The sequence below is a fragment of the Schistocerca serialis genome, chromosome 2, assembly GCF_023864345.2.
Source record: "Schistocerca serialis cubense isolate TAMUIC-IGC-003099 chromosome 2, iqSchSeri2.2, whole genome shotgun sequence".
In the NCBI taxonomy this organism is placed as follows: domain Eukaryota; kingdom Metazoa; phylum Arthropoda; class Insecta; order Orthoptera; family Acrididae; genus Schistocerca; species Schistocerca serialis.
The window spans coordinates 179,508,385-179,534,936 of NC_064639.1; positions in this window are offsets into that span (position 1 = coordinate 179,508,385).

Genomic DNA, 26,552 nt, shown 5'->3' on the forward strand with positions numbered 1-26,552 from the left:
ACACGAGAAAAACTGTTTATAAACTCCTGTTTCCTTTTGGATCTTATTAAAAACCATTGGTGGCGCCAATATTAAGGATTCAGCAACAGAAAAAGCATTTTCCAAGTTTAAAACTGATGGCGGAACTATATCTAATGCCCATTCGTCCCTAAAATGGTTAGCTTAAAATTCTATACGCAAACTCCGCTAGAATATGAGGAAGAGTTGCCATCTTACGCACAAGTAGACGTGGAATGTCTTAACAACATTACTGTGCAGATAATAAAAGGCAGATATAAAAATTTCAAAATTCTTTCGGCTAGAAGAGAGAGTTAATCACTGAGGGGATACAATAAATAGTTTTTAGAAAAAAACGTGAATAAGTATTAGAGTGCGAAGACGTATCTTGTTTGTTTTTATCAAATTATTTGCTGAATAAAGATTAAATGATTTGGGTGCAGGTTCACATTATCTGTGAAAAGCTAAGGTTGATGTTATTAAAACTACGCCAAAAAGACGTAAAGAAAGATTTGTTATATCCGTGCAAATGTATGTGAATGAAGTAGTAAAGATTTTGCATCGGAATAGTTTCCTTCTTATCGATTACCCTGCCAAAGACCCTAAAAAAGTCTCACGACCTTTCTGGACGGTGATTTCCAACAGAAGTAGGAAGTGATTAGTTGGATGGCTTTGGAAAGCAACCTAGTTGAAAGTGAGTAGTTGGATGACCTTGTAAACTAGCTGAAGCATGGCGTGCCCCACTTCTTATCTATATGAGGTGTAGTATTACTGATAAACTTCTAAAAAGCCTACTTTGTTTATTGTTCCCACCATTCCGTGAGCATTATTATTTTGCAATAACAGATGCTGTCCCTACATTACAGGTAAGACTCTTAACAAGTAAAGAAATCCACCGTGAGTCTCAAACGCTAGACGATAGTTATACAGTGTCAAGTCATTGTGTACGTAGATAAAATTATGAGAACAAAGTTGATGGAGCATTGATTCAGGGATTAAACTACAAGAGAGAAGTAGGCAGAACAGGCCAGAGATCAAACTAACATTTTAGCATATTTGGGGTTCAGAGATCGAACTAGAAGAGTAAGGTGCTGGCACCGGGTTGCAGCGTTCGATCTACTAGAATAAAGAGCGCGCATATGCACACATGTACCATCTTCCATACTGCCACTCTCCTTACCGCAGCCCTACCTCTGCAAGTGCGTAACTTCCAGGGAACAGTACTAAGGATGGTATGTCACTCAGCTGATAAAGCGTGAGGCAAAAGCCTCGTAGCCTATGAACGTCAAAATTAGATAGCATAGTGAGGTTTGGAGGAGGGGAGGATAGCCACACTCGGATTGGTTGGCACCTCACAGGTTATCTAGGTGAACTGGCCTTCTGCCCACGATTCTTTCTCAATTCCTGTAGATACATGGTGTAGGTTGGGTGGTTGTTTGGGGAAGGAGACCAGACAGCGTGGTCATCGGTCTCATCGGATTAGGGAAGGATGGGGAAGGAAGTCGGCCGTGCCCTTTCAGAGGAACCATCCTGGCATTTGCCTGGAGTGATTTAGGGAAATCACGGAAAACCCAAATCAGGATGGCCGGACGCGGGATTGAACCGTCGTCCTCCCGAAAGCGAGTCCAGTGTCTAACCACTGCGCCACCTTGCTCGGTGAGATACATGGTATAGATCACTTCTTATGTTGTCTTGATGACGATCTCTTCTTTTGATGACTTTGTGGGTTGCAGATGACAAAAATGTGGAGCTGTCAATGATAGCGGTGTTAGTACAAATTCCTGTCGGCAAATTTTTGTTGCAGCTACTGTCTTGGTGTTTGTGCATGAACTTGATTTGAGACCCATGTATTGTTACAAGCAATGGCTTAAATGTGCTGCGATTTGTAATTATATTCTAATGGCATGCTGAAAGCGTTAATGGCTTCTGAATAACAAACATAAATGTGTGTAATAACAAATATCATTGAAGTAATCATACTTCTTTCGACCCACTCATAATATGAATGTTAATGTATTTTCAGCTAGCTACCATTCGTTGAGTGTCGGTCGTTCGCACATAGATACTCAGTCAGCATACGTTTCTACTCAGAACTTGGAACTTCCTGGCAGATTAAAACTATGAGCCGCAATGGGACTAGAGCATGGGATCTTTGTCGTTCGCAGGCAAAACAGTACTCCATTTCATATCTGTAGGGGCGGGTCGTGAGTGGTGCTTGGATAGCTGAGTAGGTACAGCACTTGCTTGCGAAAGTCAATCGTCATAGTCTAGAGCACAGTTTTAATTTACCACCGCACACTACACTATAGATTGAAAATCCATTCTGAAATTCAGAACTTGTATCAAAGGTATTGGATAATTTCTTTTTACTCATGAGCTTCATAGGGTTCTTTGTGTTACCATTTTCGAAAGCATTTATAAATTTTACGAATGCTAATTGACTTTCTTTCGAACACTCTCTCGTATTTTCAATTATTTGTCTTAATAGAAACATTGCATGTAATGAAGCTGTCCACTTTTTGAAGTGAGACTTAGGATACATTCATTCAGACTTAGCACATAAATGGTATGAAAGGACAAGGAGACTCCTTTCCGCGTTGTTTCCATAATTTTCCTCCCTCCGTTTCTGAACAATTCGATTAACCGTCTTTATTGGTATTCTTTTGGCACCACCTACATTCAGACGTGTCTTACGTAACTGTAACATCCCTAGGAATAGGACGACGGTTCAATCCCGCGTCCGGCCGTCCTGATTTAGGTTTTCCGTGATGTCCCTAAATCGGTCCAGTCAAATGCCGGGATGGTGCCTTTGAAAGGGCACGGCCAACTTCCTTCCCCATCCTTCCCTAATCCGATGAGACCGATGACCTCGCTGTCCGGTCTCCTCCCCCAAACAACCCAACCCAGCCCAACCCTTAGGAATAGCAACAAATTACAACACTTTAAAAGTTCGTTGTCCGTACCATTAATGTCGTCACTTTGTGTGTGTGTTAAAATTTTCACGGCTTTTAACAGCTTCCTCATATTCAGATCATGAACTAAATTAACCCTTGAACTATCCTGAACTGGGGTTGACAATTCATATCGTATGTGCTCATTAAAAATTATCCATTCACTTTTTTCACATTATTTACAAAACTTTATCACTATTTCTAATCTACTGTTCACACATATAAGTTTTTCTAGTGTTCTTTGTTATGCTTTCTTAGCTACTGTACTACGTATTTCCTTGATAAATGTAAATGTGGCGATTTTGTTAATAATAATTGTTCTTATGATGTGTTTCTGAAATTAATTTAAAAACCTATGCTATCCATATATTTCGATTTTCAGGTAGTGTCGTTCTGTCATGTTAGAAACTTTGCTGTCTATTTTACTTTATTCCTTAATCTTCCTAAACGTTGCCTGTTTGCGTATGTTGTTCGTTAATGTGTCGGTCCTTTCTTGTATGGTACGAATTTGTAACTCTATATTCACTTGCCATGACTGTATTGTTAAGAAAAACGATGCAATGTTCCTTCGAACACGCATCCAAGTCCAAAACGACATTGCATCGTTTTCTTAACAACACAGGCGCTGCAATATCGTTTTTATAAGCCGATTCCAAGCAGCGACGTCCAATAAGGAAGTCTTGCCCTTTACCTGAATTTCATAGTGTGTGTACGTGCACAGGTTGTGATACAGGAACGATTGCATATGGTATATTGGGTTTGGTCGTGAGTCGCGCACTGATAGCCGAAGCATACCTCCCCTTGGCAGGGCTCCCTTCCCCTCCAATTCTTTCCAACCACCAAGAAAGAACTTGGTTCGGTACCACACCACTCTCCAGCATTCCCCAGACCCTCCTGCAAACATCATCCAAACAAACTTCCTCCTATATACATATATAAAAAAGCGGCTAAGGCGACCACTCGCCTGAAGTGGGAAATCTGAGTTTGAGTCCCGGCAAGGCACAAATTTTCATTGTCGTCATTCATTTATAGAGCTGATGGTTTCTCGTATTCGCAACTGCAAATGCATTTGATGCAAATGTTTTTGTGACATTCCATTTTTATGTTATCTCTCGTCTGTCACGACACATTTTTTTCCATTTTGTTAATGTGCAATACATCCAGTCATAACTGGCCCCCAACACTAGCAACGACCTGTCCTATGGCTGAAGTTTATTATCTAGTTTGCCAGTCTTGTTCTGAAATCATTAACGTTCACTTGCTATCACAGATAACAACGGGTGACAGAAATTTATTACAATTTTTACTATACTATAGTTACCCCTCGAGTCAGTGTTCACACACATTCATGCAGCTAAGAACCTAAGTTCTGGTGGCATCGAAAGATACGCAGCTCATTATCATCGCCACTGTGCCATCTAAATCATTTTGTATTACCGGATCATCATACTAGTTTACTGTGAATGATAAACGAGAGTTAGGTTCAACAAACTGTTGTCCTCCACTTGTAAACTTTGTCGATGCTACGGTCAATATTCATGATTTTTTACTTTCACCGATAACATCTTTCTTTGTTTTTGAGATGTATCACTTTAGATGCCTCCAATTTTTGAAATTCATTTAACTCCGCTACCGTAGTTCACACTTACCTGTAGTTTTAAGGCTGCAAGTCACCGTTCGACATAGTAAGAGTGAAGACAAGGCTACAATTTTATGAAATCACAGTTGGGATGCTAAGTCCCTTGTGTCACTTGAGATTCTTCTAGCCTACCGTTCCTTATGCGTCAGCCAGCTTACATGGACTATGGTTTTTTTGAAATTGTTTAGAATAGTAAAGGGTACAGTCTGTGGCTTTCAACCTGCGAACGGGCGCCAGGCCTGAGAGCAGTTCGAGCAGCCTTTAATTCTCCATGGCACTGAGAGGGTGAGAATCGCCTCGGTCGCCACTGACCCCAGGGATAGCAGGATGAGAAAATCTGTGGCCGTCCTGTAGAGACTGTAACGAGGAAAATTCCCCTCTAATACCCGAGATGGAACCCAGGAATTCCAGGGCCGTCACTGCGACGAATTGTTTGGAATATAGTAAAAAAAAAAAAACGTAGTACTGCTATAGGAACGTGAAAGACGCATCGTTAGACACTAGAGTAAAACGTGACAGAGTACTGTGCCTTTCGTACGTATAGTGACTAATACTGTTTCTATAACGTCAGTATACATAGTTAGATTTCCCGAAGTAGGTTTTATCCATCACCATAAGAGCATTTTCAACTCTGTATTAAACACTTAGGGTGCCTATGTAGCTAAGGACGTAAGTGTCAGATTACTAACAGAGAAGTCTTGGTTTTTTGTGTCCCCTATTACTCGATTTGTCTTTATGAAAACTGCATCTTGGCTCGGAACCAACGTTAAACTGTAGTCTTCCTGTAACTGGCTGGATAATTCTGTTCACAGAGCGGAGCAGGGCAAGGGACACCATTTGCAATAGAAGAATTTCTAGCGACGTACTATGACTTTAAAACCAGCCTTGTTGAACATTGCTTATGGTCTATTAGCAATATATTTTCATAACGTTTCTAAGTTGTTAACAGAAAAGGAGAAAGTGCTCGTCCTGCATATTGCTTCCGTGTCCTCAACCCATTCCTCCTAAGGTAATTGTAATTAGGGAGCCTTTGTTCACTTCTCCCGTTCTATTTAAAGCTAGCAATTAGCGGAAAATTTCTCTCCCTCTGCAATTTCTGGCAAAGTAACGCTTCCATCCATTGTCAGACCGTTCCTAATTGCCTAAACATGAAGGTAGACCCCAGCTGTGTCGTCTGTCTTCCACCTTCCGCAAAAGAGTTGCCCTGTGCTTGGCGTCTCGTGAAATGCAGACAGCCTTTTCTTCTAAGACCGTGCAGCAGCACTTAAGTGGCACCTTCCTTTTCTATATACATTTATCAAGACAATAAGTTTCAATGACAGAAATTGACACCATTCTCTAATTCCTACTTCCTGAGGTCTTTTTATGATCAATGTTCATACACCGCTTGTTCGACCTACACCGACAGTGTTGGATTGCTGATTCTGAAAATTCACATTTATCCCAAATGTAATGCGTATGTAGTAACACCCTCCGCGGCGCCGGTGTTTCTCCGAGTGTTCCCCAAGACGGAGACCAGCCACCCAAACGTTATCCACGAAATTCGAAACGTCGGCAGTTCGTACGTACCGCACATGTACCAGCTGCCCTCTCTGCTCGTCTTTGATCAGTTACAAAGGCAGTTACCGCTATTCTTTACAAATATTCTAGCCAGGCTTCATACATTCCCACGTTTTGTCAGTTACCAATTCTGTGTGAGGCAGATACGTGTACAGAGAGCTGTCGCTGTTTTGATGTGGTTTACAAGTATTAATGAACGAGTACACACATGTCAGACAACACTCTGCTTCATCTTCACAAATTCAGTCCCCGAAAAGTCGACAGTTTCACTAATTACACATCTGAAACCTATTGAACATGTCCAGTTTAAGCCAGGAATATCTCTTCCATGCCATATTTGCGTATTTCGACAGTATTTTTCCATATAGCTTACATCTACCGGCGGCTGCTCGAGTCACAGGATATATCACTCTCTGTGAACACGTTGGGCAGTCCGAGTTGACACACCACCAAATTGGGCAACTTGATTCAGTGTGGTCGTGGACATGTCAATATGCGATACCTAATTCTTTCAGTAACTCTGTCTCATCTCCACGTCAATCCATCTAATCCATACTGGAACAGAATCAGCCATGAGGTAGCCGGACCAGTTCTACACCATCTTCAGCAGGGACGTCCAAGAGTTCGGCTCACAATCTGTGCACCTGCTCGTGAGCCACTGCTCTCTTGCCTTACTGCACTCTTCTCCCACCACCTTGCCATGCTATCTGAGTGTCAAGATGGGTGAGACGGAGAACAGGGGGTAGCTGCAAAGGTAAGGCATTCAGATGGCAAAACAGTCACATGCATACGACTTCATTTCATATTTCTCAACAATAGAGATCGCAAACAGAACAAATATTCAGTACTTTTTAATTAATTTTGGTGCACTGAGGACATAGTCTTTACCTTGTACAAACTGTCAGCATGTCGGTAGACGCTGAAAATTTCACAGACTTTCCTGACTGACTTACATAATCGAAAATAGCTCTTTCACACACCCATGTTGATTGAAATATTTTGCAACTTCATCAAGGAGACGCAGAAATTCCACCTGAGGAAAACAATTCAGACTTCCTGGACAGTTTGAACGTAAAAGGATATGTCTTCAAAGCAGAAACTAAATTACACTGTAATTCAATCAGTTATGTTCGCACATGCTCACGGGCGCTTTCAACTGAAATGGGAAATGGTCTCGAAATACTCTCCAACACAGACGTAAGACTGGCAGTGTCTTCAAAACATTTCGAAAACTATCCTCATAACCCTTTCATGGCCACAGTAAATTCATCAAACATCGCATTTTATTTAACGCCAATGAACTTCGGGAACTGGATTGTGTTTGCCAGATTTTTCCCCCTCAACACTTCCATTTCCTTTCACTGCGATTTTCTTTTTAAATGCACCCACAACAAATTAGAAATACAGGGTCCGGCATAAAAAATTCCCCGATTACAAAGTAACGTGCAGCGGACAGTAGAAGGAGCAGAGTGGTGGGGGGCGCGTCGTTAAGTAGCTGCCTACGTGCCGTTTTCAGTGTACGCCATGGCGTGGTCTGGTGAACATCGTGCCTTCGTAGTGGAAGATTTTATTCAAAATGGCGAATCGCCTATTAATACTCAACGTGCTTTTCGCGTTCGCCTTTTGCGCTCGGACGACGGGACCCTGTTCCCGATAAGAAAGCAATTTATTCTTGGGCTGCTAACTTTCGTGAGACAGGTTCCGCATTAAAAAGGAAACCACCTGGACGACCACGGACTGCAACAGGCCCCGGAAATGTTGATGCAGTTAGAGCTTCAGTTCAACAATCTCCTCGACGATCCGCTAAAAAGCATGCGACAGCATTACGGATATCTGATCGAAGTGTGAGAAGAATCTTGCATCGAGATCTTAAAATGCATCCTTACAAAATTGTAACTACGCAGGAACTGAGTGAACGAGACTGTGGTGTCCGTGTAAGTTTGTGCCAAGACCTTCTTCGGAACATTCGTCCCAACGATATTGTGATTTTTTCTGATGAAGCACACTTTCACCTTGCCGGAACAGTGAACAGCCAAAATTGCAGGTACTGGTGTGAACACAATCCCCAAGAACTTCATCAAAGACCACTTCATAGCCCTAAAGTAACAGTATGGTGTGCTGTTTACAATTCCGGAGTGATCGGTCCTTACTTTTTCGAAGAAAATGACAGGAATTTAACCGTCAACAGTGAACGCTATTGTGCCATGCTACGTGACTTTCTCCAACCGCAACTAAGGGAGCTTTTTGGTGAAATAGAGAACGTGTGGTTCCAGCAAGATGGTGCTACAGCCCACACAGCGCGGCAGTCACTGGCATTGGTGAAGGAAATGTTTCCTGGACATGTGATCTCGTTGCGTGGAGACATTGGCTGGCCCCCACGATCGCCGGACTTAACGCCCTGTGATTTCTTTCTTTGGGGCTATTTAAAAGCAAAAGTTTATGAACAATGTCCACAATCTTTGCGAGCCCTGAAAGAAGCAATTACACAAGAGGTTGAAGCTATTCCACCTGAAATGACTCAAAGAGTAATGAATAACTTCAGGGAAAGACTCAAACAGTGTGTCGACAGTGCAGGAAGCCATTTAAGGGATGTTTTATTTAAAAAGTAAGACCATAAGAGTATTTTCTAAAATGGCATAATATGTACTTTTATTTAGTATAAATAAAATTGTTCTACCTTATTTGTTTTTGTTTTTATTAGCTTTCCTTAAAGGGGAGGTTTTTCTGCCGGACCTTGTAATTTGTTTCTCACGGATGTTTCGTTCCTCCTTTCCTTTTTCCTTCATGAAGTTCACAAAAACGGGGTATGAAGTCGAAAAACTGTTCTTGGCCCTAAACGTAACGAACGTACTTTGCAGCAGTATATGCAGTTTCCACACTCATCTCTCAGTTCCATCGGAAAATGGTGCAATTGACAGCGCAATAAAGCATACGACTTCAGAAAATCTACTAATTGTATCGTCTGTTTCATCATGTGCTCCATGCCTGCAAATTTATCGCCAAATGCATCTTGACATACATAGCAATGAATTGCATTTGTCGATGATTTTAATTTTTTACTCTTTCACCATCCACTAAGTTTTTAAATGCTTTCTGCATTGTGTTGTAATGTCCTTAACTAGCAAATTTATGGCAACCGTCGATTACGTGACTGCGAATAACAAATACTGAAAATTCTTATTCTCCTCATCTGTAATTTCCATTAACTTTTGAAGGTTTGTGACGACAGATCGTTAGACTACCTCTTTTTGTGGAAGCACCCTCTGGACCTGTGTGTTTTTTTATTCCACAAAGAAATAGTGAAGGGGAAACGGTGCTGACAGAGGAATTCTGCCGAACTGAGGAAAGCTGTGCCAACCGCAAAATGCCTCACTGCAGTGCTAAATATACTGTAGTGGCACCACCGTTTAAGATGGGGAAAGGTTAGCTTCAGTACAATATTTCGGAGCACACAAGTTACAGCCAGATGTGGGCCTGTTGACAGTAAGTTATGCTACCAGCTGTTGCGATGTAGAATGGAGGCCACAGTGCCATGGACCCGCTGAAAGAGAAATCGCAGCGGTTTGCATGGCGCAAGTCACAGGCAGAAGGGACCCACTGGCCAAACCCAGGTGTTATGAGTACACGACTCTGAGCTGTGCATTAGCAAAACAGAGGTGCAGAGCCACGTATAAATAGGCACCGGTGTACTAACAAGGCATTCAAGTATGACAGCTCTCCTGGAAGGCAGGGCGTCTCACAACACTGGCTACACACAGCAGCCGATGGGACACCAGTGTTCCAGTCCACAGCAGGTCGATGGTTCGAACCTCTGAGGCCAATGCGGGGTCCGGAGACAGCCAGCTGTGGGTCACGCCTGGCTCGCTACTGCAGGCAGTCCTCTTGGCTCCAAACACACACTGGATGCATCCCGATGAGAGGGCCAAAGATTCAGATGTTGGATCATGGGCACTTGTTGTCGCTGCGATCTTAGCCACGCCGATGATGGAGCACACTGCACGCACCTTGTAGCTCTCTGCAAGCGGTGCTGAGGCAAGAAGGAGACCACTGAGTCGACTGCAAACGCTGCCTGACGTCGCCAGAACTCCATGGCGGTGCAAGGCCGACACACAGCTGTGTGTTGCACGGGTTGCTGAGGCAGCCATTCCGCGCCAAGCTGTTTCGCAGACAGCGAAGTGGTGTCTTTAGCATTGCGGGATCCAGTTATGCAGACTGAGAGGAACAGGGGCACTGTAGCTGGAAATAATAAATCACTTGGGAAACTCGGACGACTTTTAATATGGCGCATCCTGACCGCCCATCCTCATCCAACATACCATCTACAATACCTTCGCGCTATACTGAGTACTTCCCAAGAAGTACCGAACAAAGCCACTCTCCCTTGCAGTTTGGCATGGCTTGCCCAACTGTGCTCTAGAGCATTCCAAAGCAACAAGAGTGCATTTTTGAGAATGTGTCCAACATTATAAATCGCTATCTTACAAATGTATAGTCAACATATCACTCCTGAGAAATCCTCCTTTATTTAGTTACTAGTGGAGACAAATAACTTCCCATGACACAACATCTAACTGCTGAAAAGACTTGTTATTAAACAGAAACTGCAACACGTTGTAGCTATTCTATACTCGTCGTAAGTTTATAGTATTCCCTCTAAGTCCCTGAGACACATTTGGTTTGTTAATTATAGTCAGTTCTACAACCTACTTTTAAACATCATTTCAGAGACATCTTTTCATCCAGGATGTACAGATTACCTAAGGCCCATATTGCGGAAAAACGGCCTTAGGCGAACTCATCAGCAACAAGAAAAAGTTCATAAATTATTAAGGCTTGCAGCTGCTTTCAGCATCAGTGTCTTCTTGAAGACGGATTAGATACGCTATGGGGATTTGATCACGTTGAACCTACTTTGAATTTTGTTACTAAACAGCTTTTGACCATTTGCAGTTTCACACGCATGCTACTGCTATACAAGCACGTCCTGTACCAGCGAAAGTCTTACAGCATAATAAACCAAAGTCTAGAATCGGCCATTCAGTCTGTTTCGAAGTTATACCTTGATAATGCGTTCTTTAAAGTCCAAGGGGATACTGGGAGCCGATCTCATTTTTCTCCTTCGCTCGTCGGCTCTACAGTGCAATGGTCTCCCTCGTCACACCTCAGGCTGCTCTTGTAGCCTCGACGGCATGGAAGAGACTTAGAGTGACAACAATGGTCTTGCTCGTTACACGACGGTTTGCCCTAATTCCTCGATGGCATGGGTTTTATTATGCGCAGCAAGCCGACGTCTAAGATACGCTGCAAAAAATGGTTCAAAAGGCTCTGAGCACTATGGGACTTAGCATCTGAGGTCATCAGTCCCCTAGAACTTAGAACTACTTAAACCTAACTAACCTAAGGACATCACAGACATACATGCCCGAGGCAAGATTAGAACCTGCGACCATAGCAGTCGCCCGGTTCTGGACTGAAGCGCCTAGAACCGCTTGGCCACCGCGGCCGGCGATACGCTGCAGTGCCTAATATTTTATCACCTACAGCAGGAGTTATCCTCAGAGGTTGTTCGGATCTTGTTGATGTGCCAAAGTAAACTTTTTTAGGAAATTACAGTTTCGAGTAGATAAAGACTTTTATATTTGACGATGAACTGCCTCTTTGTTGCTCTGAAGGAGTCTCCTGCATCAGGGGGTGAAACATTAGACGCAGAAACGTATCTTAGACCGTGGCCTACGGCCCATGAAGCCAATGTCATTAAGTTATTGCGAGTCATAAAAATTCACCGTCTATCAGCAGTCTTAATTAGTTACTTCTAAACAATTGTTCCTTCCTACTCTGAGGTCAGTTACTTCGGGCTATATCTGCCTATCACAGCTTGTAAAAAACGTGTGGTTTCTGTATGTGCGTTTCTCTACAAGCAAAAACTCCATCACGTATCCTCTCCTTCTTACTACAGACTGCATCTGCACCTAACACAACCTTCATCATTGCATTCAACTATTCTTGTGTTTAAATATTTTTAAAATGGCCACCATCAGCACCCACACAAGCAGGTACAACATTAAGCGACATTTAATAGATCAACACAGTCTGCAGTAGTAAACAAACCTTCTCCATCAGTTCCTCTCTCCCCCTCCCCCCTCCTCCCCCCCTCCACCAACTTTCCATTGGTTCTGGCCCAAGGTAAAGAAAATCAAAGCTACCACATGAAGCCATGCTGCAATCAACAAATGAGACGCGGAGGCATTGTCTCCTTGTGAAAGCCACACCTTACCTCTAGACCACGATGCAATTGACTTATTGAAATATTACAAAATCCTCTTATAAGCGTCAGTCCTCACTAAATTCCAGCCCATGACTCATAGAGAACTCAGATTCACTAAAGGAAATCTCTGGGTACCATTTCTCTGTAGGTCTGTTTTTGCTTTCCGCCAAAGTTCTTAATATCCTCATACCAAAACTCATAGGAGTCAAATCATGAAGTACTTACCTTGTTACATCACCCAAATCATTCTGTAAGTAAGTTACCCGTGGTCTAGGAGTAGCGTCTTTGATTCATAATCAAAACGTCTTCGGTCCCGGGTTCGATCCCCGCCACTGCCTAAATTTTGATAAATAATCAGCATTGGCGGCCGAAGACTTCCGGCGTAAGAAGTCAGCCTCATTCTGCCAACGGCCTTGTCAAAGAGGGCGGAGGAGCAGATAGAGGTTCAGGGCACTCTCTTGTCCTAGGGGTGGGAAACTGCCCCTAAAGGCGGAAGAATCAGCAATGATCAACGACATGAGGATGCAGAAGGCAATGGAAACCACTGCATTAAAGACACCGAACGTGTATCCACAGGACATGTGGCCTGTAATTGAAGAAGTGTCATGATGATCTCTCCATTGGCAAAAGATTCCGGAATAGTCCCCCATTCGGATCTCCGGGAGGGGACTGCCAAGGGGGAGGTTACCATGAGAAAAAGATTGAATAATCAACGAAAGGATAACGTTCTACGAGTCGGGGCGTGGAATGTCAGAGGCTTGAACGTGGTAGGCAAACTAGAAAATCTGAAAAGGGAAATGCAAAGGCTCAATTTAGATATAGTAGGGGTCAGTGAAGTGAAGTGGAAGGAAGACAAGGATTTCTGGTCAGATGAGTATCGGGTAATATCAACAGCAGCAGAAAATGGTATACCAGGTATAGGATTCGTTATGAATAGGAGGGTAGGGCAGAGGGTGTGTTACTGTGAACAGTTCAGTGACCGGGTTGTTCTAATCAGAATCGACAGCAGACCAACACCGACAATGATAGTTCAGGTATACATGCCGACGCCGCAAGCCGAAGATGAACAGATAGAGGATATTGAAAGGGTAATGCAGTATGTAAAGGGGGACGAAAATCTAATAGTCATGGGCGACTGGAATGCAGTTGTAGGGGAAGGAGTAGAAGAAAAGGTTACAGGAGTATAGGGGCTTCGGACAAGGAATGAAAGAGGAGAAAGACTAATTGAGTTCTGTAACAAGTTTCAGCTAGTAATAGCGAATACCCTGTTCAAGAATCACAAGAGGAGGAGGTATACCTGGAAAAGGCCGGGAGATACGGGAGGGTTTCAATTAGATTACATCATGGTCAGACAGAGATTCCGAAATCAGATACAGGATTGTAAGGCGTACCCAGGAGCAGATATAGACGCAGATCACAATATACACTCCTGGAAATGGAAAAAAGAACACATTGACACCGGTGTGTCAGACCCACCATATTTGCTCCGGACACTGCGAGAGGGCTGTACAAGCAATGATCACACGCACGGCACAGCGGACACACCAGGAACCGCGGTGTTGGCCGTCGAATGGCGCTAGCTGCGCAGCATTTGTGCACCGCCGCCGTCAGTGTCAGCCAGTTTGCTGTGGCATACGGAGCTCCATCGCAGTCTTTAACACTGGTAGCATGCCGCGACAGCGTGGACGTGAACCGTATGTGCAGTTGACGGACTTTGAGCGAGGGCGTATAGTGGGCATGCGGGAGGCCGGGTGGACGTACCGCCGAATTGCTCAACACGTGGGGCGTGAGGTCTCCACAGTACATCGATGTTGTCGCCAGTGGTCGGCGGAAGGTGCACGTGCCCGTCGACCTGGGACCGGACCGCAGCGACGCACGGATGCACGCCAAGACCGTAGGATCCTACGCAGTGCCGTAGGGGACCGCACCGCCACTTCCCAGCAAATTAGGGACACTGTTGCTCCTGGGGTATCGGCGAGGACCATTCGCAACCGTCTCCATGAAGCTGGGCTACGGTCCCGCACACCGTTAGGCCGTCTTCCGCTCACGCCCCAACATCGTGCAGCCCGCCTCCAGTGGTGTCGCGACAGGCGTGAATGGAGGGACGAATGGAGACGTGTCGTCTTCAGCGATGAGAGTCGCTTCTGCCTTGGTGCCAATGATGGTCGTATGCGTGTTTGGCGCCGTGCAGGTGAGCGCCACAATCAGGACTGCATACGACCGAGGCACACAGGGCCAACACCCGGCATCATGGCGTGGGGAGCGATCTCCTACACTGGCCGTACACCACTGATGATCGTCGAGGGGACACTGAATAGTGCACGGTACGTCCAAACCGTCATCGAACCCATCGTTCTACCATTCCTAGACCGGCAAGGGAACTTGCTGTTCCAACAGGACAATGCACGTCCGCATGTATCCCGTGCCACCCAACGTGCTCTAGAAGGTGTAAGTCAACTACCCTGGCCAGCAAGATCTCCGGATCTGTCCCCCATTGAGCATGTTTGGGACTGGATGAAGCGTCGTCTCACGCGGTCTGCACGTCCAGCACGAACGCTGGTCCAACTGAGGCGCCAGGTGGAAATGGCATGGCAAGCCGTTCCACAGGACTACATCCAGCATCTCTACGATCGTCTCCATGGGAGAATAGCAGCCTGCATTGCTGCGAAAGGTGGATATACACTGTACTAGTGCCGACATTGTGCATGCTCTGTTGCCTGTGTCTATGTGCCTGTGGTTCTGTCAGTGTGATCATGTGATGTATCTGACCCCAGGAATGTGTCAATAAAGTTTCTCCTTCCTGGGACAATGAATTCACGGTGTTCTTATTTCAATTTCCAGGAGTGTAGTAGTGATGAAGAGTAGGCTGAAGTTCAAAACATTATTAAGGAAGAATCAATACGCAAAGAAGTGGGATACGGAAGTACTAAGGAATGACTAGATACGTTTGAAGTTCTCTAACGCTATAGATACAGCAATAAGGAATAGCGCTGTAGGCAGTACAGTTAAAGAGGAATGGACATCCCTAAAAAGGGCCATCACAGAAGTTGGGAAGGAAAACATAGGTACAAAGAAGGTAGCTGCGAAGAAACCATGGGTAACAGAAGAAATACTTCAGTTGATGGATGAAATGAGGAAGTACAAACATGTTCCGGGAAAATCAGGAATACAGAAATACAAGTCGCTGAGGAATGGAATAAATAGGAAGTGCAGGGAAGCTAAGACGAAATGGCTGCAAGAAAAATGTGAAGACATCGAAAAATATATGATTGTCGGAAGGACAGACTCAGCTTACAGGAAAGTCAAAACAACCTTTGGTGACATTAAAAGCAACGGTGGTAACATTAACAGTGCAACGGGAATTCCACTGTTAAATGCAGAGGAGAGAGCAGATAGGTGGAAAGAATACATTGAAAGCCTCTATGAGGGTGAAGATTTGTCTGATGTGATAGAAGAAGAAACAGGAGTCGATTTAGAAGAGATAGGGGATCCAGTATTAGAATCGGAATTTAAAAGAGCTTTGGAGGACTTACGGTCAAATAAGGCAGAAGGGATAGATAACATTCCATCAGAATTTCTAAAATCATTGGGGGAAGTGGCAACAAAACGACTATTCACGTTGGTGTGTAGAATATATGAGTCTTATATGAGTCTGGCGACATACCATCTGACTTTCGGAAGAGCATCATCCACACAATTCCGAAGACGGCAAGAGCTGACAAGTGCGAGAATTATCGCACAATCAGCTTAACAGCTCATGCATCGAAGCTGCTTACAAGAATAATATACAGAAGAATGGAAGAGAAAATTGAGAATGCGCTAGGTGACGATCAGTTTGGCTTTAGGAAAAGTAAAGGGACGAGAGAGACAATTCTGACGTTACGGCTAATAATGGAAGCAAAGCTAAAGAAAAATCAAGACACTTTCATAGGATTTGTCGACCTGGAAGAAGCGTTCGACAAGATAAAATGGTGCAAGCTGTTCGAGATTCTGAAAAAAGTAGGGGTAAGCTATAGGGAGAGACGGTTCATATACAATATGTACAACAACCAAGAGGGAACAATAAGAGTGGACGATCAAGAACGAAATGCTCGTATTAAGAAGGGTGTAAGACAAGGCTGTAGCCTTTCGCCCCTACTCTTCAATCTGTACATCGAGGAAGCAATGATGGAAATAAAAGAAAGGTTCAGGAGTGGAATTAAAATACAAGGTGAAAGGATCTCTATGATACGATTCGCTGATGACATTGCTATCCTGAGTGAAAGTGAAGAAGAATTAAATGATCTGCTGAACGGAATAACCAGTCTAATGAGTACACAGTATGGTTTGAGAGTAAATCGGAGAAAGACGAAGGTAATGAGAAGTAGTAGAAATGAGAACAGCGAGAAACTTAACATCAAGATTGATGGTCACGAAGTCCATGAAGTGAAGGAATTCTGCTACCTAGGCAGTAAAATAACCAATGAGGGACGGAGCAAGGAGGACATCAAAAGGAGACTCGCTATGGCAAAAAAGGCATTTCTGGCCAAGAGAAGTCTACTAATATCAAATACCGGCCTTAATTTGAGGAAGAAATTTCTGAGGATGTACGTGTGGAGTACAGCATTGCATGGTAGTGAAACATGGACTGTAGGAAAACCGCAACAGAAGAGAATCGTAGCATTTCAGATGTGGTGCTATAGACGAATGTTGAAAATTAGGTGGACTGATAAGGTAAGGAATGAGGAGGTTCTACGCAGAATCGGAGAGGAAAGGAATATGTGGAAAACACTGATAAGGAGAAGGGACAGGATGATAGGACATCGGCTAAGATATGAGGGAATGACTTCCATGGTACTAGAGGGAGCTGTAGGGGGCAAAAACTGTAGAGGAAGACAGAGATTGGATTACGTCAAGCAAATAATTGAGGACGTAGGCTGCAAGTGCTACTCTGCGATGAAGAGGTTAGCACAGGAAAGGAATTCGTGGCGGGCCGCATCAAACCAGTCAGTAGACCGACGACAAAAAACAAAAAAAAAAAACAAGAAAGTAAATAACCCTTCTTTCGAAGCTGGTATTCCTCATATTGGTCCCTAAAATTTTTCTCGCCCTTCTACAGTCAGTCATCTCAATCAGTTCAGCAGCGTGTAACATTTATGGGTAATTGGCCTGGTGCAGCCCATAATGCTGTGCAAATTCGTTAAATCCTACAACTTCGTTGCATATTGCATCGTGGTCTAGAGGTAAGGCGTGGCTTTCACAGGGAGACAATGTCTCCACGTCTCATTTGTTGATTGCAGCATGGCTTCATGTCGTAGCTTTGATTTTCTTTACCTCGGGCCAGAATTAAGGACAGATACTTCACGTGGCTTGTTAGAGAGTTGGGTTGCAATCGTAGCGGGAAGTACCGAGTGCGGCACCGCAGTTGATACTACGCTGGACACGCATTCGGGCGGACGATGGTTCAAATCCCCGTCCGGGCGTCCAGAGTTAGGTTTCCCGTGAACTGGTAACATCGCTTCAGACAAAGTCCAGGATGGTTCCCCTGAAACGGAAATTGCCGCTTTCCTTCCCCATCCTTTCGTCATCCGAGCATCTGAACTTGTGCAGCAGCTCCAATGACCGCAATGTCGACTTGACGTTCGTGGATTGAACGGAATTGTCTTTACTATTCAGGTTATTTATTTTAATTATTTTTTGGTTATATATTAAATTCTGTTCGATACGTCGAACGAACCATTTATTTACATGAGGACATAACACTGTGCAATTGTTATAAATTGTGTAGCATGTGCTAATGGTGATGGTGTCTGTAATTGTGAAAAGTGTTGTCAGGTATCCCTTGCAGATTATCAACGGAACCGAGATCGTGTATGATATTATGAGAGAGGGATTCAGCCTCAGAAGAGACAACGTAAGTCATAATTTTGTTGACCTGTGCCTGACGCCCTACAGGACCACCTGCAACTCTGACAGGAACTGTTAGGTTGTTACACAGCAGCGTTCCGTTAACGATAAACGTTGTTCCACAGTTCTGACTAATGGTTCTGTTAGGTCGCAGCCAGATCTAGTCCAGGACGATGCTGTCGTCGTAGACGGTGAGTACAGATAGGATCGAGGAGCGCTGCGCTCTGACGTAAGCAAACTTACGGCAGCGGTGACGCATGCAACTTCTTGAGGGCGTGTCCACGCAGAGGTCTCCCATCCGTTGCTGCGTTAGGCAGCGACTGTCCTCATTTATGTAATAAGTGTAACTCCATCCTATTTCCGGAGTGCGGGACTTCGGCTGGTCGATTTCCAATAATAAAATACCAATAGCCATTATTTTGGTTTTTTTTCTTAGGCAATCAGTTTCGGCATTACATTATGCCATCTCCAGGCATATACAGTAAACGTTACAAAAGAACAAAAAATACATAATAAAAAGCCAGAAAATACTATCTAAATGAAGCAAGTGTTACATATTAATTTACATATGTAAAAGAAAACAGTCTTAATTAAAATCTACATGTTACAACGTAATATGTACTATCAGGAATTAACCAATATTCATACATAATGTGAAACAATCAGTTACTGAATGGAAGTAATCAGAAAACAGAAGTGTCAAAGTAATGCAACCCTCAGTCGTGTATACCATTGTCTGCAAATATGTATGGGTATACGTGACAAGACTCTACTGGTCTTTGTCAAAAAGTAAAAGAAGAAGGAAAAGGGACCGACACATCAAATGCGTCATTAAATCATGTACGGTAAAGGGGTTCACTACATGTTGTGGTAATCTGTATAGTAAGCATATAAAAAAGACGACAAATTAAAAATAGGAATTACAGCTACTGAAAAACCATAGCTGTACTCAATGGTTATTAGACAATACTCTATAAGGGGGAACCGAAAGAACACTATAGAAGGATGACTGTAAAACGTAAAACAAGATACCATTTAAGAATCAATGCTGAGGCTGCAGACAGCCTATTGTAACTAGGTGAAAATATAAAAAACCTCGGTACGTGCTGTACTGTAGTAATATGAGACCAGAAGACCTACTAAAAAGTTGACGTAAAACTGTACTAAGGATGAAAATGAAATGTTCAAACCAGCATAATATACGCTAAGAGCTATGTGGTATAAGTACACCATTCTCTTTTTAATTTCTCGTCTTTTTTATATACTTACTATACAGATTACCATAACTTACAGTGAACCCCTTTACTGTGCATGTTATAATGATCCTGTTATCTTGTGTATTTTGTATTAAACCGTGGACGTAGAAGCGACAGCGAGGCTTCGTGACGTCGTAGTCCTCAGTGGTTCACCCCACAACAGGCCACAGCAGTCCACTCACCTCACCGTCGGTCCACACCGAACCCAGGGTTATCGTGCGGTTCTGCCCCCAGTGCATCCCCCCGCCCCTTTCCACGTCCACTACCACCTCCCACCCCCCACCCACACCCCTCGCCCACCCTCAGGAACGTCTCGTAGCAGACGAGTGTAACCCCAAATGTTTGCGAGGTAGAGTAATTATGGTGTACGTGTATGAGGAGACAGCGTTTGCGCAGCAATCGCCGACATAGTGTAACTGAGGCGGAATAAGGGGAACCAGCCTGCATTCGCCGAGGTAGATGGAAAACCGCCTTAAAGCAATCCAAACTGTGGCCGGGGCAACGGACCTACTGATGTTTTCACATTATGCATGAATATTGGTTAATTACTGACAGTACATACTACATTTTAATATGTAGATTTTAATTAAGAGCCGGCCCATGTGGCCGAGCGGTTCTAGGCGCTACAGTCTGGAACCGCGCGACCGCTAAGGTTGCAGGTTCGAATCCTGCCTCGGGCATGGATGCGTGTGATGTCCTTAGGTTAGTTAGGTTTAAGTAGTTCTAAGTTCTAGGGGACTGATGACCACAGCAGTTGAGTCCCATAGTGCTCAGAGCCATTTGAACCATTTAGTTAAGACTGTTTTATTTTCTATGTAAATTAACATGCAACACTTGCTTTATTTAGATAATATTTTATGGCTTTTTACTATGTATTTATCACCCTTTTGTAACGTTTAAAGATAAGCCTGAAGACGGCATATTGTAATGCTGAAACTGGTTACCTAACAAATTATTATTGGTCCTGATTTGTGGTTCCGCCGTGAGGTACTAACTCTGATGTGGAACGTCGTTTTCGTTCTACACCACAGATAAATAGGCGCCTTTGCACGTGTTAATATCAAACGCTGATTAATTACATGCTTCACTACTAATTTCTTTCATCGTTGTGGCATGACTGAGCTAACAGTTTTCAAGAGGCTTCTGTGTTGTCTACGAGGCTTGATTTTATGACTTTTACGAAACATATAGATTTATTGATATAGCACCTAATTTTTTGATTTCTGCTATATATCATGCCACTGCTTTGCATGATAACGGAATTTATTAGTAAATTATAAGTTAACTAATGCAGAAATAATTTCCTGGTCAGCTCGTTGAGGTATGTAAATACTCAAGATCACATTAGACTTCTAAAATAATACAGCAGGACTGCAGTCACTCCCTGCATTAGTTTTGACAGAGTCCATTTTTTTAAAATCCAAAACTATGGCGCATTCAATGTAGTAGGATCATATGGGCTCAGAAGAGGAAAGTGATTTTGTGGTGTAGTGATAGATCGTGGGCAGCATGTTGTAGTAGGCAAGAAATAAAACATGAGGATCTTTAGTCGCCAAAGCTTAGAGAGCTGCAATTCGACACCCAGCTTAGGTATCGATCATTGGCTCTTCCTAAACCAACCGAGGCGGGCAGTTCATTAAGCTGTTTACTTTGTCACACCGTTTGTCTTTTCCTGTATCAACAGCCGGCGTGTTCGCGTGTTTATTGTTGACCTGGACTGCTGGAGGCGATCACTGTGTTATTGATTACTTAATAACATATTTGTGTGCGAACAAAGCGCTTCCGAGCGAGCAGTTTTTGACTTACGCGCGTGTACAATGACGGACGACATGAATTCGGCTTTAGTTAATTTTTGGCACTACAGGAAGAACTGCATCAGTAGCAAGTGGAAACTTAACCTGAACAACATTGGCGACACATGAAACAACAGTGTGCCCACCGTTAACAGCAAATCCACCTGATGGTGCAGCAGAGGGAACAATAAACCGAGGAGCATAGAGAGTGAATGGAATTCGAGAGGCTATAGTTTGCCCAGATGCCTAGGGCCTTGACGCACAGTGGTAATATTCCGTTCTTCTCTCGCCAATCTGTATTCCTTTTCTTTAACAAGATGAAGCGCGACTACGACATTTATGTTCCCTAGCTGCGATGTCACTCTTAGACATTTTAGGAGATATTAATTGGGTGTCCCTCTTTCCTACAGTGGTTCAAATGGTTCAAATGGCTCGGAGCACTATGCGACTTAATTTCTGAGGTCATCAGTCGCCTAGAACTTAGAACTAATTAAACCTAACTAGCCTAAGGACATCACACACATCCATTCCCGAGGCAGGATTCGAACCTGCGACCGTAGCGGTCACTCGGCTCCAGACTGCAGCGCCTAGAACCGCACGGCCACTCCGGCCGGCTCCTACAGTGGAATCCAAATGTCTTCAGGTCCTCCATGCCAAATCTGCGGCCATCTGCTGTGGAGGAGATGACGATACAGAGTGAGCCGCGAGAGGAATAAGGTGGACCGACAGAGGAGGGAGAGCTGGACACAGAGGGGGTGGAGTAGGTGTGTTCAGTATACGTGTAAATCGTATCCGCGGGCCTAGCATTGGGGGAAAGGCTAGTAAGATAATAAACTTGAAAGAGAAATGTGTAGTCTAATCTAAAAGCCGTAAATTCAACGAAATACCAAGATATTACAGTTACGAAAAACTTAAATTGAATGAAACACATAGAAAATGTTGTGGGGGAATGCTAACGAAATACTGCGTTTTACTGGCAGGACACTTAGAGAAAATGTAACAGGCCTACTAAGGTCCGTCCTCTTTTAGAATACTGCTGCGCGGTGTGGGATTCTTACCAGATAGGACTGACGGAGTACACCGAAAAAGTTCAAAGAAAGGCAGCAGGTTTTGTATTGTCGCGAAATATGGGAGAGAGTGTCACAGAAATGATCCAGGATTTGGGCTGGAAATCATTAAAAGAAAGGCGGTTTTCGTTGCGACGGGATCTTCTCACGAAATTCCAATCACCAACTTCCTCCTCTGAATGCGAAAATATTTTGTTGACACCGACCTACATAGCGAGGAATGATCATCACGATAAAATAAGGGAAATCAGAGCTCGTACTGAGAGATATAGGTGTTCATTCTTTCCGCGCGCTATACAAGATTGGACTAACTAAGAATTGTGAAGGTGGTTCGATGAACCCTCTGTCAGGCATTTGAATGTGATTTACAGACTATCCATGTAGATGTAGACGTAGATGCAATATTGGCTCGTAATACATTATGTTATATGTTCAGAAGTATCGACGAAAGGAAGTATGGAAATCACCCATCCATTTGCCAACTAACACTGATGAACTAGGTTCCACGACGAACGAGGGCTAGTCTTAAAGTTTTAATTATCTTCTCGAAAAAGTAAAGTTGCATTACTAATTTTTTGTTGTTTACTTGTACATGTATATTGTTCCGGTACACACCGAAATTCCCGCGCCAATGAGCTGTAGCACGTCTCTGGAATGGCGCTACTTTCTCTAGTCTTGTAGCGTATGACACGGTATTACGGCACGACCATTTAAACACGTACAGCGACTGCAGCCATGTATTACCAACAAGTTAATTAAGATAATTCTGTAGCTTTGCTTTTTTGAAGTAATAATGAAAGCTTTGTGTGTAGGCTAGTATTTGTAAGTCTATGCGTATTAAATTAATACAATCTGTTTCACGGTTACTTACCTAACACTATACTACAGCAAAAATTAATCAGCAAACTTATACACTCCTGGAAATGGAAAAAAGAACACATTGACACCGGTGTGTCAGACCCACCATACTTGCTCCGGACACTGCGAGAGGGCTGTACAAGCAATGATCACACGCACGGCACAGCGGACACACCAGGAACCGCAGTGTTGGCCGTCGAATGGCGCTAGCTGCGCAGCATTTGTGCACCGCCGCCGTCAGTGTCAGCCAGTTTGCTGTGGCATACGGAGCTCCATCGCAGTCTTTAACACTGGTAGCATGCCGCGACAGCGTGGACGTGAACCGTATGTGCAGTTGACGGACTTTGAGCGAGGGCGTATAGTGGGCATGCGGGAGGCCGGGTGGACGTACCGCCGAATTGCTCAACACGTGGGGCGTGAGGTCTCCACAGTACATCGATGTTGTCGCCAGTGGTCGGCGGAAGGTGCACGTGCCCGTCGACCTGGGACCGGACCGCAGCGACGCACGGATGCACGCCAAGACGGTAGGATCCTACGCAGTGCCGTAGGGGACCGCACCGCCATTTCCCAGCAAATTAGGGACACTGTTGCTCCTGGGGTATCGGCGAGGACCATTCGCAACCATCTCCATGAAACTGGGCTACGGTCCCGCACACCGTTAGGCCGTCTTCCGCTCACGCCCCAACATCGTGCAGCCCGCCTCCAGTGGTGTCGCGGCAGGCGTGAATGGAGGGACGAATGGAGACGTGTCGTCTTCAGCGATGAGAGTCGCTTCTGCCTTGGTGCCAATGATGGTCGTATGCGTGTTTGGCGCCGTGCAGGTGAGTGCCACAATCAGGACTGCATACGACCGAGGCACACAGGGCCAACACCCGGCATCATGGTGTGGGGAGCGATCTCCTACACTGGCCGTACACCACTGGTGATCGTCGAGGGGACACTGAATAGTGCACGGTACATCCAAACCGTCATCGGACCCATCGTTCTACCATTCCTAGACCGGCAAGGGAACTTGCTGTTCCAACAGGACAATGCACGTCCGCATGTATCCCGTGCCACCCAACGTGCTCTAGAAGGTGTAAGTCAACTACCCTGGCCAGCAAGATCTCCGGATCTGTCCCCCATTGAGCATGTTTGGGACTGGATGAAGCGTCGTCTCACGCGGTCTGCACGTCCAGCACGAACGCTGGTTCAACTGAGGCGCCAGGTGGAAATGGCATGGCAAGCCGTTCCACAGGACTACATCCAGCATCTCTACGATCGTCTCCATGGGAGAATAGCAGTCTGCATTGCTGCGAAAGGTGGATATACACTGTACTAGTGCCGACATTGTGCATGCTCTGTTGCCTGTGTCTATGTGCCTGTGGTTCTGTCAGTGTGATCATGTGATGTATCTGACCCCAGGAATGTGTCAATAAAGTTTCCCCTTCCTGGGACAATGAATTCACGGTGTTCTTATTTCAATTTCCAGGAGTGTATATGACTGATTGACAATTCATACAGTAAACAGTTCTTAATACAGGTGTTAAAATTCTTAAATATAAAGCTGAAAGAAAAATCCAATAATCCACTGTAGCTGTGTCTGTTCAAGTCGATTATAGACTCACACAACCGACTTCGAAACTTTTAAGTTTCATCTTGCGATGTATATAAATGCTACGTCATATGGTGTGGGGAATAGTTACAGAATGCCGCAGAGTAATTGCCGGCGTATCTAGGCAAAGTTCTCAACCCTCCTACATCGATAAAAAAATCAGGAATCGATAATAAACCTATCATCTACGATGAATTTCATGCCTGTTTTATAATCACGAACTGTCGTCACTTTTATGATTAAATTATGTCCTTGTCGGCCTATGTCAAGCAGCAGAATACCAGGACGACAGCCACCGCACACGCTTTGACAACACACGGGACTCTCGTGGCGTATGTTGTCAGTTGCTTTGTTAGTGACAAACACGTAGGAGTGTATCGGCTTTTGAGCACAGTACTTTCCTGGATAACATGGTGAGGGGCATTGTTTGTTGCTTGACATTGGGCGACATGAACACATTTTAATCAGTAAAATGACGACAGTTCGATATTTTAACACAGATATGGCATTCATCATAGATGATGGGATTTTTTATCAATTGATGATGATATTTTATCAACTGCGGAGGGCTGAGAACTTCGCCTATCCACGCCAACAGTTCCTCTGCTGCATTCTATAACTGTTCTCCATACCATACGACACAGCATTTATATACAACAGAAGATGCAACTTAAAACTTGCGAAACGGGATGCGTGGGTCAATAATTGACTTGAATAAATACATCTGCAGCGAATTGTTGAACTTTTCATTCAGTTTTATATTTGATAATTTTAACACCTGTTTTAAGAAAGTGTTTGTTGTATGAACTATCAATCAGTCATGTATAACTATTTTAGCCGTGGTTGCCCCAGTTTCAAAAACACCTGTAAATAAACTTATTTGTAAAAAAAAAAAAATTTATTCTTCGCTCTCCTTGGCTTCATTTTTAATTACATATCTTTCGATATCTCTAGATCATCTTCAGGTGTAAGTATTGACAGTACTCTGACATGAGTTTCTGGCACAGACAAGACTGGTTACGGACGCAACTACTTAAATCTGAAGATGATCCAGAATTATCGGAACATGCAATGTATTTAAAAACGTGCAAATGAGACAGAATAATAAATCCAAATATTTTTTACAAATAAGTTTATTTACATTATTTTTGCTAATTTTTGCAGTCATCTAGTGTTCCGTAAGTTACTGTGAAACAAAGTATATTAATTTTCATCGGTACCTTCTATTATTTTATGTCACTCATGAGTATATTTTTTTTATTCGTTTCCATAGTTCATATCTCTACAGAATCCAAGTGATAGTAGTAATGGACAGTTGATAATGAACATGGAATTTTCCAAGAAACTTGGAAACCAGAGCATTTTTTTATGCAGAACCTTGAAAGTACCTGCTATTTTTACTCACAAACTTACATCTCACATATTTACCTGAATAGCCTTTACATATACGTTCCCTACCGTCCCATATTATTGTATCGCCTTGTCTCTTTGTAGCCTGCTATAGAATTACTTTCGTTAAAATTTTACTTGGTTTTAACAAACAAACAAACACTTGGGGGGCAGTTGTGTTTAGTGAGTGAGTCCTAGTTACGTGGTCTAAGCGAAAACTGGGATTTCCATCGTCTAATTTTCAAAAACACTAAATTTCCTTGCCAGTTTACCACATTTGTGATGTGATAATCTTGT